The 17938-nt window shown below is 36.8% G+C and overlaps 1 long non-coding RNA gene across 3 annotated transcripts; it reads left to right on the top strand.

Moving 5' to 3' along the window:
• The first annotated feature begins 292 nt into the window (after nucleotides 1-292).
• On the top strand, nucleotides 293-16787 carry LOC122278885. Of its 3 annotated transcripts, XR_006229375.1 has the most exons (8): nucleotides 293-733; nucleotides 4080-4144; nucleotides 4508-8172; nucleotides 8349-8382; nucleotides 8508-10839; nucleotides 11301-13106; nucleotides 14083-14178; nucleotides 14302-16787. It is a non-coding gene; the product is annotated as an uncharacterized LOC122278885 (long non-coding RNA). The 3 variants fall into 3 exon arrangements; XR_006229374.1 differs by having other exon boundaries at nucleotides 8508-13106; XR_006229376.1 differs by lacking the exon at nucleotides 4508-8172 and having other exon boundaries at nucleotides 8508-13106.
• Nucleotides 16788-17938: the final 1151 nt, after the last annotated feature.

Raw genomic sequence — 17938 nt, 5'->3', positions numbered from 1 at the left:
GCATGATCGTCATGTCTCTCTCAATTATATCAATGGTCATCTTTGCTTGTGGTGGTGATGATGATGGCTCACCTTGCAATTGAAATGGAGACCCTTGATCTAGATTAAGTAGTACTGGTAGTTTTAGAGGTACTAGACACTACAACAAAACTGCCATTTACCAACTATCATAAAATCGATACAAAAGAAATTGACACAATTAGCCATTTTTTACATCGATTTATAACTCGTTGCGGCTGTCTAAATCACTTACCAACTGACTTCATTAAGATGTGTGTTGCGTTGCAATATTGTCATTTTTATGATGACTTTGTGCGTCGTAAGACAACAAAAATATTGCTATGCAAGTGATTTTCGTCGGGATCTAGCATAAGGGCACCAAGCAAGAGAACCTGTTATTTTCCCCATGTTTGTACGCTCGAGGACCCATTTGCACTTCTACCCATTTCACCAACAGACTCCGGCTACTTTCATATCATGCAAGCGCCACCGTTCCCAGTGTTCTCTCACGGCGCCAACTCCTTCGTCCTTACAACCGCCCCATTTTCCGAGTCCCAAACAATCAGCCTTCTCTCGCGGCAACCCTAGTGGTCACACGGCCTTCTCTCCACTTGAAATCTCCATAATCGGTACCCTCCGTTTCCAGCTTCCCTTACAAATTGAAGCTCCATCCCTCCATTTCGAAAAATTTCTAAGATTTTGGGCAGAATAGTATGGTAAACCGAGGCTCCAGGTATATCTTGTTGCCATTGCATTTATCTTCCCCCCTTCATGAGTTTGTTGCATTACAAAAGTAGTGGTGCCTTTTTTCCGGCAGGTACTTTGAATTGATTTCCAAAAATTAAACTGTCGCTTGTTCCTTTGTTTTGCTGTTTAATGTTGTTGTTCTGTCTCTTGTGTTTGAGCTGCTCAATCAGAGTGTATTAGATAATTTTACAATATATATTGCAATATATATATATGCTGAATTAGAAGCCCCTAATTCTAGTACTTACGGCCTTGTTTCTTTACCTTTCATAACTGCGTAAATTCCATTAATTCACTGAAGAAAGTGCTGCCATTTTGAGATGAGTATATGAATTTGTGAAGTCCTTGCACAAATTCGGGGAATTCCAAGTTTATGGGGCCCTCCAATATTTGAAGCAGTTACCCACCTTGATGATGTTTTCTAGGTTCTGTTATGCTGCTCAAAATAAATCTTCCTAAACATAGTGTTGAGTTGTGGATTTTCCACAAAGTTAAAGTTCAGCGATGGAAGCCGTTCCTACTATTAATATCTCTTTGCCCTGTACGAATGTCTACTGGGTGTTCTCATGAATTATTTGGGTAGTATACAGGTCTACTTATATAAGTTACTAATGAAAAGGAAAAAAAAAAAAAAAAAACAGTTATTGAGGCTAGAGTCTAAAGGTCCGCAACTCAACCTTATACATGATAGAGGGATTGAGTATCACACCTCAACTATTAGCAAAACTGGAGCCACTTATCTGTACCTCTAGATATGGGATAGAAAGTGTTATAAATACGACTTTTTTCCATGTAAAACCCCATTTCATTTGACATTTAAACACGTATATGTTTCCTCGGAAAGCCCAGAAGGGCATAATGAGGACCAAAAATGGTGACCAATGTTTGTTACGTAATAGCTCATAATTGACATTTTTTTTCCCTTTTTTGTGAAAATCCCAATCCATCGTGTGTATGCTACAAAATACCATAAAAACTGTCTATCATTTTCTTGTTAAATATTTTTGTGGAAAGTAAATTTCCTTGTTAAATGTAAGATAACAATAAATAGTCAGATGAGTATTTTGTAGCTATAATTATTCCCAAAGTAAGATTTTGATACAAAAAATATGACCGTTCAAACCAATGCAAAAAATAATCCAAATTGATTATTTTTGTTGCTTGGTATATATTCCTAGTGACATCCTCATTAGTGCATGCCCATGTGACCAACTTCTCAAAACTGGTGCTTATACAGTCTTATAAATTTCTGTAAGTATAGTGTTGCATCTATATGCATGTGGGGGAATTAAATCTCTTTAATCCACATATTCTTATTGTTAAAGTATTTTATCTCATTGATGAAATCATTTAAAAATCTTTATTCATATGAATCTTGTTGTGCTTTTGTCAAGATTCTAAATAGCCATGATTTATTTTGATATTCCTTCTTTCAAATACAAGTGTAAAGAAGTGTATCATGGAAAGCTGATATAAGTACACATGATTGGCGTAAAAAATCTACCAATGTATTGAGTCTTGACCAATAGGCCTGATATATATTCCACTGTATAATAAGCATTGACTTAACTATATAAAAAATCCATGAAATTTAAACACTATCAATGCCATACTGTAATATTTGGCAGAGACTCTATTTCAGTGGACCCAGCATTAACGACAGTAGGTGACTTACACCTATAAACCTACAGAAGCAGAACAAAGATTTTATTGACCAAAACTTTTGCAAATAATAAGAGACATTGAAACATATGCGGCAAGCCATTGTGTGGGAGAATTATTTGATCAATGAACATTAAAAAAAGAAGAAGATGAAATACTGCAATCCAATACAACTCAACCCAACTACTAACTCTGGAGTTTAACTAAATTAACCTCACTGTCAGACAGGATTATTACCAACCTAGCTAGGTCAGAATAGCTGGGTAGTGGGTAGTCCCATTCAATTAGGGTGCACCTTTAAATGTTGCTCACTATCATCAATAACATTTCGAACATTTAGGATTGTTTTCCAGTCAGTTAGATCTTTTATTTGTGAAACCGGAATAAGGGTTATATCAAATTTAGAGCAGCAAGCAAGATAAGACAATATATACTAGTTCTATTTATGTGAAGTGGTCCATGCAGAACATCGTTCTCTCTATAAAACCATCCACTCTTGCTAGGCAACTACAAAGTTGGCACAGAGACAAAGAACTCAAGTGTCACATAAAAAGTTTTCTTTTACTTTCTTTTTTGGGTTTGGTTTCATCCATTAATTCTCTCCTCAAAAGAACATAGGCCAATTATGTAGAACTTTCCCAAACCATGAAATCAACTGCATATTTTCACCCTGGGTTGGAAAACATGGATATACTATGCAACTGGATTATTCATTAAATCCAAGTCCAAACCCACTTTATTGAAGCTTGTGGGCTTCCATAATACCCCTTATAATTATTTGAAGTTAATTAGGTTGGGAATGCAAAATAACATCAAGGCATGATCCATACCTTAAAGGGTTGTGCAATGTTACTTTTATTACCTGTTGCTTTAGAAGCTTTAAGCAAAATCGGCACTAAGAAATATCAATTTATGCCCTACTTTGTTCATTCCTTTTTAAGCATTTTCTTAAAGATTATATGAAATATTCATGTGATTTTCTGCACCACCATTCTCTTCTTTGGAAACCATTGTAAAATTTCAGTATGAGGGCACAAAATATATCTTTATGTGCTTAAAGTTAACAAGGCATAAAAAAACTGAATACCCGTTTACAAAATATCAGTTTTTGAGCATCTATTCATTTGTAATCCTTGCTAAAATTAACTTTGACAGATTCACATATTGTCTTGGGGTTTTTAATGTATAGCAATTGTCATAGAGAACTAATTCCTTTGCGATTCTTCATCCATGATCATGAGAAAACCTATATTTCTATTTCTTAGTATTTTCTAACTTTGTGTCGATGAAGAGTTCAATACATATCTAATGGTTCTATGCAATTGTAGTAATATCATATTCCTTAGCCTTACTAGCTTTCATAATACCTCAAGTCATTTTTCAGGTAAAGTAGTTACAGTTGACTAACTTCATCACTTACTCCAGTTGAAAATGAAATGGGAGCCTCATCGTGAATATAAAATAAATCCTTCAGACTCTTTCTTTGTAACAATTAACTAAAAATTGGGATGACGTCACTCCTTACTGTCAATATTACGGTTCAACCATTATTATTTTCTGTTTTGTTATTTTATTCTTTTCCCATTTCTTCTAGCTAAGATACGTGCATGATCCCAATTTGATCGTCATGAGTTTAAGTACGATCTAATCATTTACTTTTACAATTTCAGGTTCATCAATCATGATCAATCCTTACCTTATTTTATGATAGCATGATTCTGCTGTCAGTACTATGGTAAGTCTGCTGTGAATTGTTCCAGAAATGTTTACATCTTACCATAATTTGTTCAGTTATTTATAAATATGGCATGTTTCCAACAATACTATGTGTTTTAAGTATTATGTTTAAATTATATTTAGCATATTTGTTTACTGATAAATGTTCAACACATGGCTGATGGTTTTTACTTTGCAATTACAATTACTACATGCATGCTTCGTTATGAGATGATTTGTAATTGCCTAGCACACTTGTACAATGTATTATTTGCCTTTCTGTTTTCAGTCATTTGGTACTCAACGCATGGTCTGATTCCTCTCTCTATTTAGTACGTTGAAATCTTTTGATAAACTAATTATGTCGTATAACCCATTTTAGATGGATAAGAGTTGGATGAACTTGCCTGATAGACGTCAAGCACCTGCATATGCCGAAGGGGTTAACCACTTCCTCACACTAGCACGAAGCCATGCTATGGGAAGTGATCGAATCCGGTGTCCTTGTTAGCTATGCTGTAATAATTTATTCTTGCCTTTCAGAGAGGTGGAGTCTCACCTATTCATTAAAGGGTTCAATCCTACTTACACCCAATGGATATTTCATGGGGAGGGGGAAACTTGCCCTTTGATTGATGTCGATTTCGATCTCGATCTCAGTGATGAGGATGAATACATCGATGACATGGACCATATGTTAGATGACATATCGGCAGGGACATTCCATAATGTCCCTCAAGGTAGCCAAGGCGACACTATTCTGATGCCTTCATGCCCCTCCGTACTATAAACTTCATGTAAACCTTCTTTTGATCAGCTACTAGAGGATGCCCGACGTCCACTTTTTACGGGGTGTACAAAATTTAGTAAACTCTCATTCGTTGTCAAGATGCTACACATTAAAACCCTTGATGGTTGGTCAATTAAGTCATTTGATATGTTGCTTAACTTGTTGCAGGCTGCCTTTCCTGATGCTACATGCCCATCGTCATATGAAAAGGTACGGTCATTGGAGAGAGGGTTGGGGTTCAAGTACCACAAAATTCTTGCATAGCCAAACGACTGTATATTATTCTGGAAGGAAAATGCTGATAAGAATGAATGTCCTGTTTGTAAGGCTTCAAGGTGGATGTCAAATACACATGGGACACAAGTTATACCTCAAAAGGTGTTGCATTATTTCCTGTTGGTGCCAAGATTGCAACGGTTATATATGTCTACAAAGATATCCACTGATATGCGATGGCATACAGACCAATGAGCCACAACTGATACCATTAGGAGGCATCCTGCGGACTTTGAGTCTTGGAAGACATTTGATAAAGACAATAGTTGGTTTGCTGGTGACGCTCACAATGTTAGGCTCGGTTTGGCTAGTGACGGTTTCAATCCCTTCAACAATTTAGCAAAACCTTATGGCATTTGGCCAGTTATCCTCGTGCCGTATAACTTGCCTCCTTGGTCATGCATGAAAGACCAATTCTTCATGACATCCTTAATTATTCATGGTCCTAAATCACCAGGAAATGACATTGATGTTTACTTGTAGCCATTGGCTGATGAATTGGTTGAACTTTGGGAGCATGGGGTCATATGATGCCTCCACTAAGAAAATGTTTACGTTGCATGCTGCCTTGATGTGGACAATCAAAGATTTTCCTGCCTACGGTAATCTCACTAGCTAGTCAACTAAAGGAAAATTGGCATGTCCTTTTTGTAATGCCAGTATAGAGTCAAAATGGTTGAAGTTTGGGAGGAAACAGTGTTATATGGGACATCGTCAATTCTTACCGCCAGACCACATATGGAGATCGAGGAAAGGGTTGTTCAATAGTAAAGAAGATCACCGTATTCCACCAAGGGTGTTATCTGGATCAGACATTGTCACATCAACTATATATGCTTGGGGATGTGCAATTTGGTAAATCCTGAAGGAAGAGAAAACGCACTTAGAAAGAGTTGAATTGGACAAAGAATAGCATATTCTTCAAGTTGCCTTATTGGTAAACCCTTTTGATTCGGCATAATTTGGATGTTATGCATATTGAAAAGAACATTTGTGATAACATCTTTGGTACTTTAATGAACATTCCTGGCAAAACCAAAGATAACATCAATGCATGACATGACCTGGAGCTTTTGGGTATGCGGAAGGAATTATATTTGAGGCGTGCAGGTGAACAGTTTACACTGCCACCTGCAATGTACAAATTACACGAAGAAGAAATGAATAAATTTTGTGAATGGTTGGCAGAGGTTAAGTTCCCTGATGGGTTTGCTTCCAATATTGCCCATTGTGTTTCCATACGTGATTGCAAAATATCAGGGTTTAAAAGCCATAATTGTCATGTTTTCTTGCAACGCCTACTTCCTATTGCAGTTGGGGGTTCTTATGATCTGAAATTGCCTTGGCATTGATAGAACTCAGCAGTTTCTTCAAAAAGTTGTGTTCACGAACAGTTGATATGACTCACATTTCCCAGCTTCAAAGTGATATTGTCATCATCCTATGTAAATTGGAGATGATATTCCCTCCATCTTTTTTTGATGTCGTGGTCCACCTAGCTATTCATTTACCCCGTGAGGTGATACTTGGGGGTCCAGTACAATATAGATGGATGTATCCATTTGAGAGATATCTCAGCAAATTCAAGTTGTAGGTCAAGAATAAAGCACGACGAGAAGGTTCAATAGCAGAAGCATATATTCATATCAAATGCTTGGAATTTTGCTCAATGTACCTCCAAGATGTTGAGACGAAGTTCAATCGAGTTGATCACAACATTGATGGCAGAGGAGAGGACACCACAAATGGTTTCTCAATTTTCAATCAACATGTTCGTCCCTTGGGTATAGCATCTAATGTGAAATTAGATGATAAACTCCTTATCTCAACTCGATGGTACATTCTTAACAACTATGTAGAGATTCAACCCTACATAGAGTATGCATCCTTGATATATTATAAACATTTACTTATGTTTTCCAATCAGACTGTACCTATTATGTGTTACGTCCCCATGGTTTTTACATACATGGCCTTGGCTTTTGTGTGCAGTGAGCACTACGAGAAGTGTAAGTTGCATACACCAAATTCAATTGATCGCATGCACAAAAATGAGTTTCCAACTTGGTTCAAGAAATGTGTAAGTCCAAAATCTCAGTCTACTTAGATAATTCCCCCACTAATACCGAACTCCTAACACGTTGAGGCGGTGCACCTTATTCTAGCAGGTTCAAGACCAACATATAGTCAACCCGCAAGATGTTTCCGTAGATCTATATGCATTAGCTTGCGGTCCTGACAGTTGGGTTGCAACATATTCTGCTTGCATTATAAATGGGAAAAGGTTCCATTCAAAACAACGTGAACCATGGCGACAGACACAAAATTCTGGTGTTGTTGTAATGGGTGAAAATTTGACTAATAATCTAGACTTCTATGGTGTTATAAATGAAATCTTGGAGTTATGCTATATGGGAGGGCGTCATGTTTACTTGTTCAGTTGTGATTGGTTTGATTTCAGTGATCAAAGACGAGAGGTCCGAGTGGACATCCATATGACTAGTGTCAACATGTCACGCACTTCGTATAAGGACGAGCCATTTGTGTTGGCATGCCAAGCTTCCCAATGTTATTATGTAAAAGATTTACGGTTCAAAGGGAATTGGTATGTTGTTCAGAAGTTCACAAATAGAAATGTTTACGACATTCCACCAAGACCGAGGGCATTAGATGATATTGATGTCAAATTAAGTGACGATGATGCCTATCAAGAAGATGTTCCATCATATGAGTATGCTCCTATGCATTGTGATGATGATCCAGTCTCAACTCCACTAAGTAGGACTAATATAGAACCTATAAGTATTGATGCACAAGAAGGTATGCATCTGGGGCGTCACGATGAGAATAGCACGGATTTCATCAATGGTAAGGTGGTTGCTTACGGTTCAGAAGATGGTTATGGCAATGACAAGGAATATTTCTCCACAGATGAAGATTCAATGTCGAATTAGACCACCTAAATGTGCTTTGGATAAAAGGTAAACACCGTATTATTTTTGCCCAGACTTGAATGGCCATTACCTTCATCTATATTGATTACCAATTAAGATGTAAATGCTCTACTTATTAGTGATAGTCTCTCAATAATAAATGCATTATCTTGTACTGTGCGATTTATTGATGGCTAGAGTGTAATGTAAATATTTTTGTGCAGGGTGCTTTAAGTGGTACTTGGGGTCCCGAGAGTAGTAAGTGAAAAATTTGCCCATTATTTAATGCTTGCTTGTTTTAGTGGAGTCTTTGTGTTGATTCTAGCCAAACATCCTAACGCATGTACTAACCATGGTTATGGATGTGTGTGCTGTTACTGCAGGTGATAAAATGACTTAAGCTGTAACACGACAGCGTGCTGTTGTAGCTAAATGTTAGCTGGTCGAAGTTGACAATAATATCTATGCTATAGTGCATGTGATGTACTATATTAAACTAACCATGTGCAACTTGAATGAGCTGCGTCTGAACAGTAACAATACAGCTCACTACATCCATAATTACCACAAAATTTGGGCATGCATGAAGTTATAAGTAGAGAGAAAATGTGGACAGTGTGTAGAGACCATTAGTAATGTGGAGATGCGGTAGGAGCATGGACAAAATGCAATCATCAGCCCGGCCCCCTTATAACTTAATGTTTGGTGTATTAATATTCTACCAAATGCAGTCCATATAGACAACAAGCACAATCTAAATTGAACATATCAATGATACTTCTAGTACCATACACGTAACTGAACTGCATGAGTATTTTGCATGAGATTTGCATTCCAATTGAGTTATACCAACAAGGTTGGCCTGGGTAATCAACCTGTATTGGAAGAATCACTAGATAAATTAATCATAAATGAAATCCTATTTTAATGCATGGTATGGCTATTGTGGAACTACTAGAGATTTTTAGCTCCATATAAGGACCAGAATCGAGTTGATAGAAAGGGTGAACACTTGAGCAACCACCATAGTGACAAAATGCATGTTATAATTATCCAGTTGATTAGGCATTGCACTTTCCAATTGGCAGAGACACTAGACAATTGAAAAAAGGGTAAATTATTAGATATAATTACTATATTGGATGCAAGGGGAGAAAAGCATAGAGGCAAAATATTGGACTCATTTATGCCAATATAAGTGAGTTTTTAAATAATTACTAAATGTGCTTCCACTGACGAAAGTGGGGATAAGGAAACAACTGTTTCTCAAAATGTAACATGCTGAACATGACCCCTAGATAAACAAGCTGCACTTAAGGTTATGTTTAATTGATATTTCCAAATTGCAAGCTTTCTTCCCAGTATTAGATATGCATGATATATCATGGTATCAGTTGTGGGCAGTATTATAAAACTGTAAATAGGTATTCTGATCAATCTATGAATTAATTAATGCAACTACAAATTATACATGATGTATTATAACACTGTAGAGCAGGATCAAGAGCTGTTTCTACTTAAAAGATAGATTTACTTAAAATCTTATTTTAAGTTAACTGGTAACTTAAAAAGCTAGTGAAACTTAATTAAAACCTGATGTGCAAACGTACAGTTCATTATCAGTGGGGTGGGGGGAAAGTTTTGGCGCTGATTTTAGTGGGCGGGAGTTTAGATACTGAAAGTTGGAATTACAGGGGTAAATTTTGAAGTTACCACATTTAAACTATTGCATATCAGCTGATCAAGTATACGGTTGGTGCTCAGTACATATAAACAAAGTTGAAGTTCTTGCCACTCTGGTTTTGCACATGAATTTAGCAACTGCTCTTGCCTTCCCTGTTTCTAAGGAAAGTTTGGACCTTTTTGCAGCAAAACTCCCAACAGCCACTTGGTAAGAGGACACAGATTTCTGCTTTGAAGTTAAAAGGTTCAAGGTAAGTGAGGAAGGTATTTCTTGAAATTGTTTATTCATTAACGCTATTATTGAAGACACAAAGGTTGGTTGGTGCTCCTAGACTTGTCTCTATCCAATTATTTTCTTCTAAACAGTTTTTAACTTTTTTCAGAATTTTATTACTGGTTTCCCGTTGGCTTTCTTCTTTTTCTTGTTTTTTGAGATTCATGCTGAGATTCATGCTGAGATTTTCTAATGGGTGGGAAATAGGAGATTGCAACGTTTGTAGTGATTTGTGTTAGGTGGGGTGTATTCGGGAAGAATATATCATGTGGAAATAATATAGGCTACAGAATTCTGTGGGATAAGGAAATAGAGAGTTCTCCATTACATGGAGAGTGAAATGCTTGAGTACAGAGTCCAAAAAAGAAAAAAAATGACAAAATGTTTGACTTAACCAAACCTGTTACATTCCAGGTTAGGCTGGTTTTCAAGACTACAATGCACTCCATTTAACAACACTTTTGTTCCTCTTCTTACCCTTTGTGCTAAGATAAAAGGCCAGCCTTTGAACTCCATATGAAAAACCTTTTTTTGCAATTTTCATAGTCAAGTATGCTTACTAGTGAATTGAAATCCTGATAATTATGGTATTATAATATCTATGCCTTATCCTTGGGTGAATTGATGACTGACTCATATTAGGCAGGTCAAACTATTCCCAGTAACTAGCCATTTAGTCATAGAAGGCATCAAATTCTCTATCCATTGGATTACCAACCTCGTAAGGTGGGGTGTTACCAACAGCAACCTTAGCGCAGGTAAAAAACTGTAAGAGGTAAACTACTTTCCTTATGTTAGGTTGAGATTATTCAACTGCATGGTAAGTGAGGAAGTGCAGATGTAGGACCATATATTGCATGCCTAACTTCAAACTTTTAAATAACATGCTGTAAATTAATATAGAGGGAAGCTGTTAAGACATTTAGTTTTTTGATAATAGTCACTTATTTTGCTGCATTGGTTAAGGAAAATTACGGAATACATGGTGTAACATTAAAGGTTGTTGGTGATCAAATTGAGTTGTCTTAGCTAATTATATTAAGACAGGGAAACAATGGTTAGGACAAGTTTCCAATTTTCTTTGAAGCTAAAGCTGAATTGATATTGCTCTACTATTATTTGCATAAGTTGATATTAAGCTGCATGGTGTTGGTTTGGCAGTGTTTTACTCCCAATAAAATAGATGACATATTTATTTTTGACATTGCCCAACATCTAGGTGGAAGGATATTCAAGGGGTGAACTCAAAATGGATAGTGCTACATGTTCTGTGCAGAGCAATTTACGAAACATGAGTAGCAAAGTTAGACAGATAGTGCAATATTCAAGTTTTGGTGATTGCTTTTCTTCCCACTTAATATAAATATAGACTTGCATGCAGTTCTTTTGTACTCTGTCATATTACAGAAAAGTACACTTTCTGTATGAGGGAGAATGTTTGATAGAATTTGCACAGTATTAATTTTCAGTCATTGCTTTCTATTTTCATACATGAATTGACTCAGTCATCAGAAGGGTCCTAATGTAATACAACCCTTTAGACTGTAATTAATTTACTGATTTGGTTGTCACCTAATATGAAGATAAAGTTGGATAACTAGATATAACAAAGTGGGAGAGGAAGGGATAGAGGAGTTCGACAATTTAAAAGACGACGTGCACCTTATTCAAGAGGCCGACTACGGCCTCCACTTATTTGCCGATGGAGTCAGCCAGAGGGTCAAGGCGAGAGCTTTGACGAGTCAACACAGCCACCCTCCGTAGAAAGAATTCATGTCAACGCCAATCCAATACCAACAGCAAACACTATTAGAGACAATATTTCACGATGGAGTCAGAGAGAGGGTCAACACGAAAGATCTGATGAGTCAACACAACCACCCTCCGTAGAAAGAAATACTCTCAACGCCGATCCAATACCGACAGTGGACACTAATAGAGACACTATTTGGCGATGGAGTCAGTGAGAGGGTCAACGCGATAGCTATGATGAGTCAACACAACCACCCTCCGTATTTAGAAATACTGTCAACGCCAATCCAATACCAACAGCGGACACTAATAGAGACCCTATTTGGCGTTGGGTAATGCGAGAGGTTAATGGGAAAATGCATGATGAGTCAACACAGCCACCCTTCATAGAAAGATATTCTGTTTACGCCAATCCAATACCGACAGCAGACACTAATAGAGACAATATTTGGCGATGGAGTCAGCGAGAGGGTCAAGGTGAGAGCTTTGATGCATCAACACAGCCACCGATCATTGAAATAAATACTCCCATAACCAATCCGATACCGGAAGCCATTTCTACTAGAGACAATATTGGTAAGTAGCTTGTTGTGTTATTCATGTACCTGAAGATTCCTTTGACCTACAATATATCTTTATTGATATGTTTTAGTAATTTTAGTTTGTTCTAAGTAAATAATTGCTTACTAATTTTCCCATCTTAATGCCATAGAGGATGAAGCAACAGCTCCCCTAACAAACGTTGGATAGCAGAAACGTGGACGTGGGCCCTCTAAGTGTACTGAGTTTGATAAATTGAGGCACGAGAAAGTACCTTTGAAAATAAATGATGGGGAAACAACACCTTGCTGTGAGAATGCCTCATTCTTTACAACACGAGTAACGTGGATTTTAAAACATCATGCAGACATGAGCTTTGCAAGATGGATGGACATACCCAAGTCTGTTAAGGATGAGTTGATTGACAGGGTCATTTTAAGACAATATACACAACTGTAATGCAATTGTAAGGAATTCCACTTAAAAATGGGTTTGATGACCATAGTTTTTTTTATATGTATAGGGTGACTTTGAATTAGATTGGGAATTGAAGAACCATCGGTTGGCAATTTGGAAGCAACTGTGTAAGAGATTTAATGCCTTCCACCATGAGCTTCACAAGAAGTATTTGGCATATGCGAGCCATTAGGAGGCATTGGCTGGTGGGATAAGCTTGGTCGAGCCCTTGGTATGGGTTAAGCTATGTGGCCGATGGGGAAGTGACCACTTCAAGGTATGTTATTGCCCATATTTTGGGTTACCATATGGTATATACAATATAGACATGGGATGACAAAGGTCCATATAGTTGGCAGAAAAATAACCTGTTTCTTTGCATGATGGCTAAAAATCTCAAACATAAATAAGGAGAATCGTAAGAAGCTGAAGATTAATCACACTACAGGGCGAAAATCGTTTGGGAGGATCCTAGAGGAAAAGGTATAGGGCTTGGGCAAATTGCTTCAATTCATTTCAAGCTGATTATGCTAATCTTAAGCTCTATATCACAATTTCTACTGGATTATTTTTAAACACACAGCCTTCTATTAAGATCAGTGATTGGAGGTAGTAATTGTAAGTTGCTGCATTCACTCAATACCACCATATTTTTGCATTAAGATTCTGTTTTAAAATATTTCTAGTTATGTGGTCATTGTTTAAGTATTTTTTATCAAGCAGAGACAGACATATAAGTGAGATTAGCTCCATGTGTATTACGGTTGCATGCTTCATAACAGGCCACATACAAGCTGTTAGGTTAGGGGTTAAGCCATGGAAAATTGGAATGTTGGGGTTGGGGAGGGGGGGGGAAGAGATCAAAGGTGTTGTTGCAACTTCCATGTTATGTCTTGAAGACAACCCTCCTTTCTAGATTGTGATGGATGTCTATATTAGCTGTGCAACCACTTATGGTAAGATAGAATTTTTAACTTAAATGGTTGCAGGTGATAGTTAAAAACATGAAACTGTTAGACTTGCCACTAGATTATTAAATTGCCTAATATTTTGCATATCTGATGTATCATAGAGAAAGCACAAAGTTAGGTTAAAAAAATCCAAAGCACATCCTACCTGGGGAAATAGATTCATTAACTGTGGTTGTATACTTTAGACTTCACTGTAGATTTTGTTGTTGATTATACATCGTCAGTACTTTCAAACTGTCATGTTGAACCATCTAACTAAATTATCATTTTAATAACAAATAGTGAACCAAAGGAGCAAACTTAGTGGACTTCTACAAAGCAGTCCGTTGGTCAAAGAAGAATGATAGATTTGTCACAGATGCCATTGAAGATATTTATGTAAGTTTTCTCAAATGTTCCAGCCCATATAGACAAAAAAGCCTAGAACAAAAAATGTACAAAATCATAAACCATTGTTTCTTTTGTGGAAAGGAAAAATAACTGATTTTACACTATGTGCAGAAGGAGATGACTGGAAAGATGGATGACTTAGCCCCTGAGAATCGCACTGATGAGGCAGCTAAGGCTGTCTTTAGGGAGGTACTTGGGCATAGGCCAAGATATGAACAAGGCCTCGGAGAGATGGTGATACCAGAGTCTACAAGAGAAAAGGACGTGTTACAAGCTAAAGAGTATGCAATGTTAGTGGAAAGACATAAGAAAGATGCGGAGGACTACAAGAGTCAACTAGACCGTGTGAGGGAAGAAATGTGAGTGGTTGTGGAGAGTCAAATTGAAAGTGACGCTCTGTTGAGGAGTTTCATGGCTTCATTTCAGTCGCGCAAGGGAGACTCTCTTCGGGGGAGGCAGTGACCCCCGAGCTGCATGCAAATATATTTAGCAATTTTTTGACTTATTTTGGGTGCCTTTTTCATGGGTTTTTATAGTGCATGCCTACTAGGAAAGGAGGAGAGAGTGGCTGGGGGAAAACATATAAATATATACATATATAAATATGTAGCAATTTGTTGTCTATCTATGCCTTGTGTACAGGGTACAAACTGGTCCTTTTTTGTGGAAGCCAAAAGGGTAGGTGTGGGACGGTTGGGGGAGGAGCAATTTATCTAGTTGGCCATATATTTCTTGGTTCTTAAAACAGAGTAGCTTGTTTTAAGCTAGTAAGTTAGCATATTAGGGGAGAAGTACAATGGGTTACATATTTGAAGCAGAATTAGAAAACATACAATATGTAAGTATGAGATTTTAATCAGGAACTCATGAATTTACTTGCTCACACGGCTCAATTATTAGAACTAAACTGACAGGATTTTTGCTATCTAGGTACAACCAAGACTGAAGTGATGGAATTGGTTGCCTTTGGGCAATCGCAACTTGACGCCTTGGGGGACAATATGTCGAGCAATATCACAAAACGAAATGTTCAAGTGTATTGAAAATGTTTGGAGATGTCTGGTAAGCAGTTACATTTCCTTGACAAGGTTAGAAAAATGGTAAAATTTAATGTGTTGTGGGATGACTGTGTTGTAGTAATGCTTATAAGCCATTAGTTGGTTTGTTGATTCATGCTTTTGAAATGGCTGCTTTTGAAAAAACCGGTGCTGAATTTTGCTTTGCATTGTAGTTTAAAAAAAAGTTGAAAATGCCAAAGAGATATAAGTTACAAAACTTAGTCATAACCATGCCTTTCCCATTTATCAATCCTTAGCATGAATATATGCAATAAAGTCAAGAGTGCCAAGACTGATGCATGTTGGCTTCTACAAACATGGGGCAGCACTTGAAATTAGGACAAATTTTAACCACTTATGAATATACGGGGTGGGCTACACAGATTAGAGATAGACGTTGGAGGTAGTAATGGGATTATTTAAAAAAAAGTGATAACAAAATGGTCGCTGGGACTATTGTGTGAGCACATGATTGATGTCCTATAGCATGAAACTGACTGGTTGGCATGTATATGATGCCGTTAATTCGACATCTTTAAGGGTACTAAAGATCATAAAGACCAAATATTTCTAGCAAGTGTTCAAGTATACGTAATAGCTGAATGAGTATTGTGTATTCAAAAAGGTGTTAAGTTAAGAGGAACACAAAATACACCATAGATGCCAGTAGAGGCACATTTGTATCACAATAAGAATAGGCATGACTGCCAAAACGAATAGGTAGCTTTTGATATAGCTGGATAGGAAGTCGTATTACTGGGAATATATTCAAGAAATCACCAAAAGTTTATTGTGAAACCACGAGCAACCAAAGTAACATGTAAATAGGACAATTAACTGTGTTGATACGTGTTGGTCAGATGTGATCATCAGCAAAGATTTGATCTAGAGGGAACTCACACTGGGTTAATTGACATTGCTAGTATATGAATTCTAGCACACTTTTGACTGAGGCATATATTTCAAGTATAAGGGGTTCGTAATGGAAGACGCGTAAGGGCAATAGTTTGCTATTGGATAGTGAGTGACAGAAGCAACTACAACTACTCGAGTTTATGAATATGTAAGAATTCATGTTAACCACAAAGTGATAGAGTATTTTAGCATACCATTAATAATTTACCTTAACTATATATTTCTATTCATGTATACCTCCATTGATTTTAAAAGGGCTATTGGAATGGAGGTGGTTGGAGTTAATGCGACTTCATGTTGGGCATTGTTGGGCGGCATGCTAGGAAATTATTGTGGGAGGGCTATATATGTTAATTAAGAAGTACCACCCACTCCTGCCAGAAATGTGTAGGGCTATGCTGCAATGCAAGATGACAGTTCAGAGGGCATGGACCAGAAGGTTCATTGAGTACCATGCAATTACAATATATCAGTTAGGGGATATATAATGTGTAAGAAATCAGTCTCTCCTTTCTTTCTATGTGTGAATTACATGAATGCACCAGTGTATATATATGGAATTGTTAAAGTTTAAATACATGTGGCAATTGTGGGGATTGGACTAGTTAGTAGGGGCTGGGCAGTTGTAAGGAAGTAAGAAAAATGTTCTGGAAACAAAGGCCATTTTTGTTTGTACAATGGCACTGGTTTCAGAGCTTGATGATCAATGAAGCTGTGATTTTGTATGGCAATATGATGTTTGGGTTGCAAGAGTTTAAAATTGAGATGGTTCATATGCACCTTCAATTGCTCAATCGTTATGCAATGTTATAGATTTCATATATGACAACTGCATTCTTGAAATTCCATTTTTAGTCAGTTAAATTGCATGAGGATGAGACCCAATTTAGCAATTTCATAGTGAATGCATTAACATGAGTGTTTAGGTGGTCTATATATGCAATTAGCTAGGAATCTATATATCTGCTTGTTTATTAATGAAAAAAACTTATGAAAAAATTTATATATATTTATAAAATATATAAGATTGTTGTCTTCATTTTCCATGTAATTTTTCCAAAAACAGTTATTGTCATATTGTCAATAACTAATAAGTTAAGCTATGAGTTCTATCAATCGGGGTGAAGAACACAGATTTCAGATTCCTCTGCTCATTTTAGTATATTTATGATAATATGCAATACACTTATATGATCTACTTATTATGTTACCAAATTAATGACCAATATTATCCTGTAATATGATCTACTGACAATGAATATGATCTACTGTAATATTATGATCTACTTATTAATTAAAGTAGCAGTACAAAAAAGCGTAGCCAATTTATATTACCAGCAATATTGTATAGTTTGTGGGGAGAAATGCATTACAAAAAAATATAGCAATCAAACTTTCAATAGTGGTGATATGGTTTAGATCGATGGCAGAAAATGCCCAATGTCATATTGACATATCTTGTAAAATAAATCGATGCAACAAAAAGAATTTCTGCTGGAAAAGCCTCTAATATCTTGTAAATTAAATCAATGCAACAGCTGGGACAAAAAAAGGTCTTTAAGTAGGACATATTGCAACTTTCAATATATATTCGCTGGGACTATCGCAACATGCAGCGGCAATATATGGACGTTAGCTAGGAAAAAGACAGGATAAATATATTATGGCACTTGATGCGTCAAAACTCATTCCGTTGAGAAGGAAACCATGGCAGCGATTTTCCAAAGCTGCAAAGTATTGTTCTGTTGCCCACACACAAGAAACCTGTTAGTTTT

Source organism: Carya illinoinensis, chromosome 10 (genome assembly GCF_018687715.1).
Source record: "Carya illinoinensis cultivar Pawnee chromosome 10, C.illinoinensisPawnee_v1, whole genome shotgun sequence".
NCBI lineage: Eukaryota > Viridiplantae > Streptophyta > Magnoliopsida > Fagales > Juglandaceae > Carya > Carya illinoinensis.
This window is presented reverse-complemented; position numbering and strand designations above follow the sequence as displayed.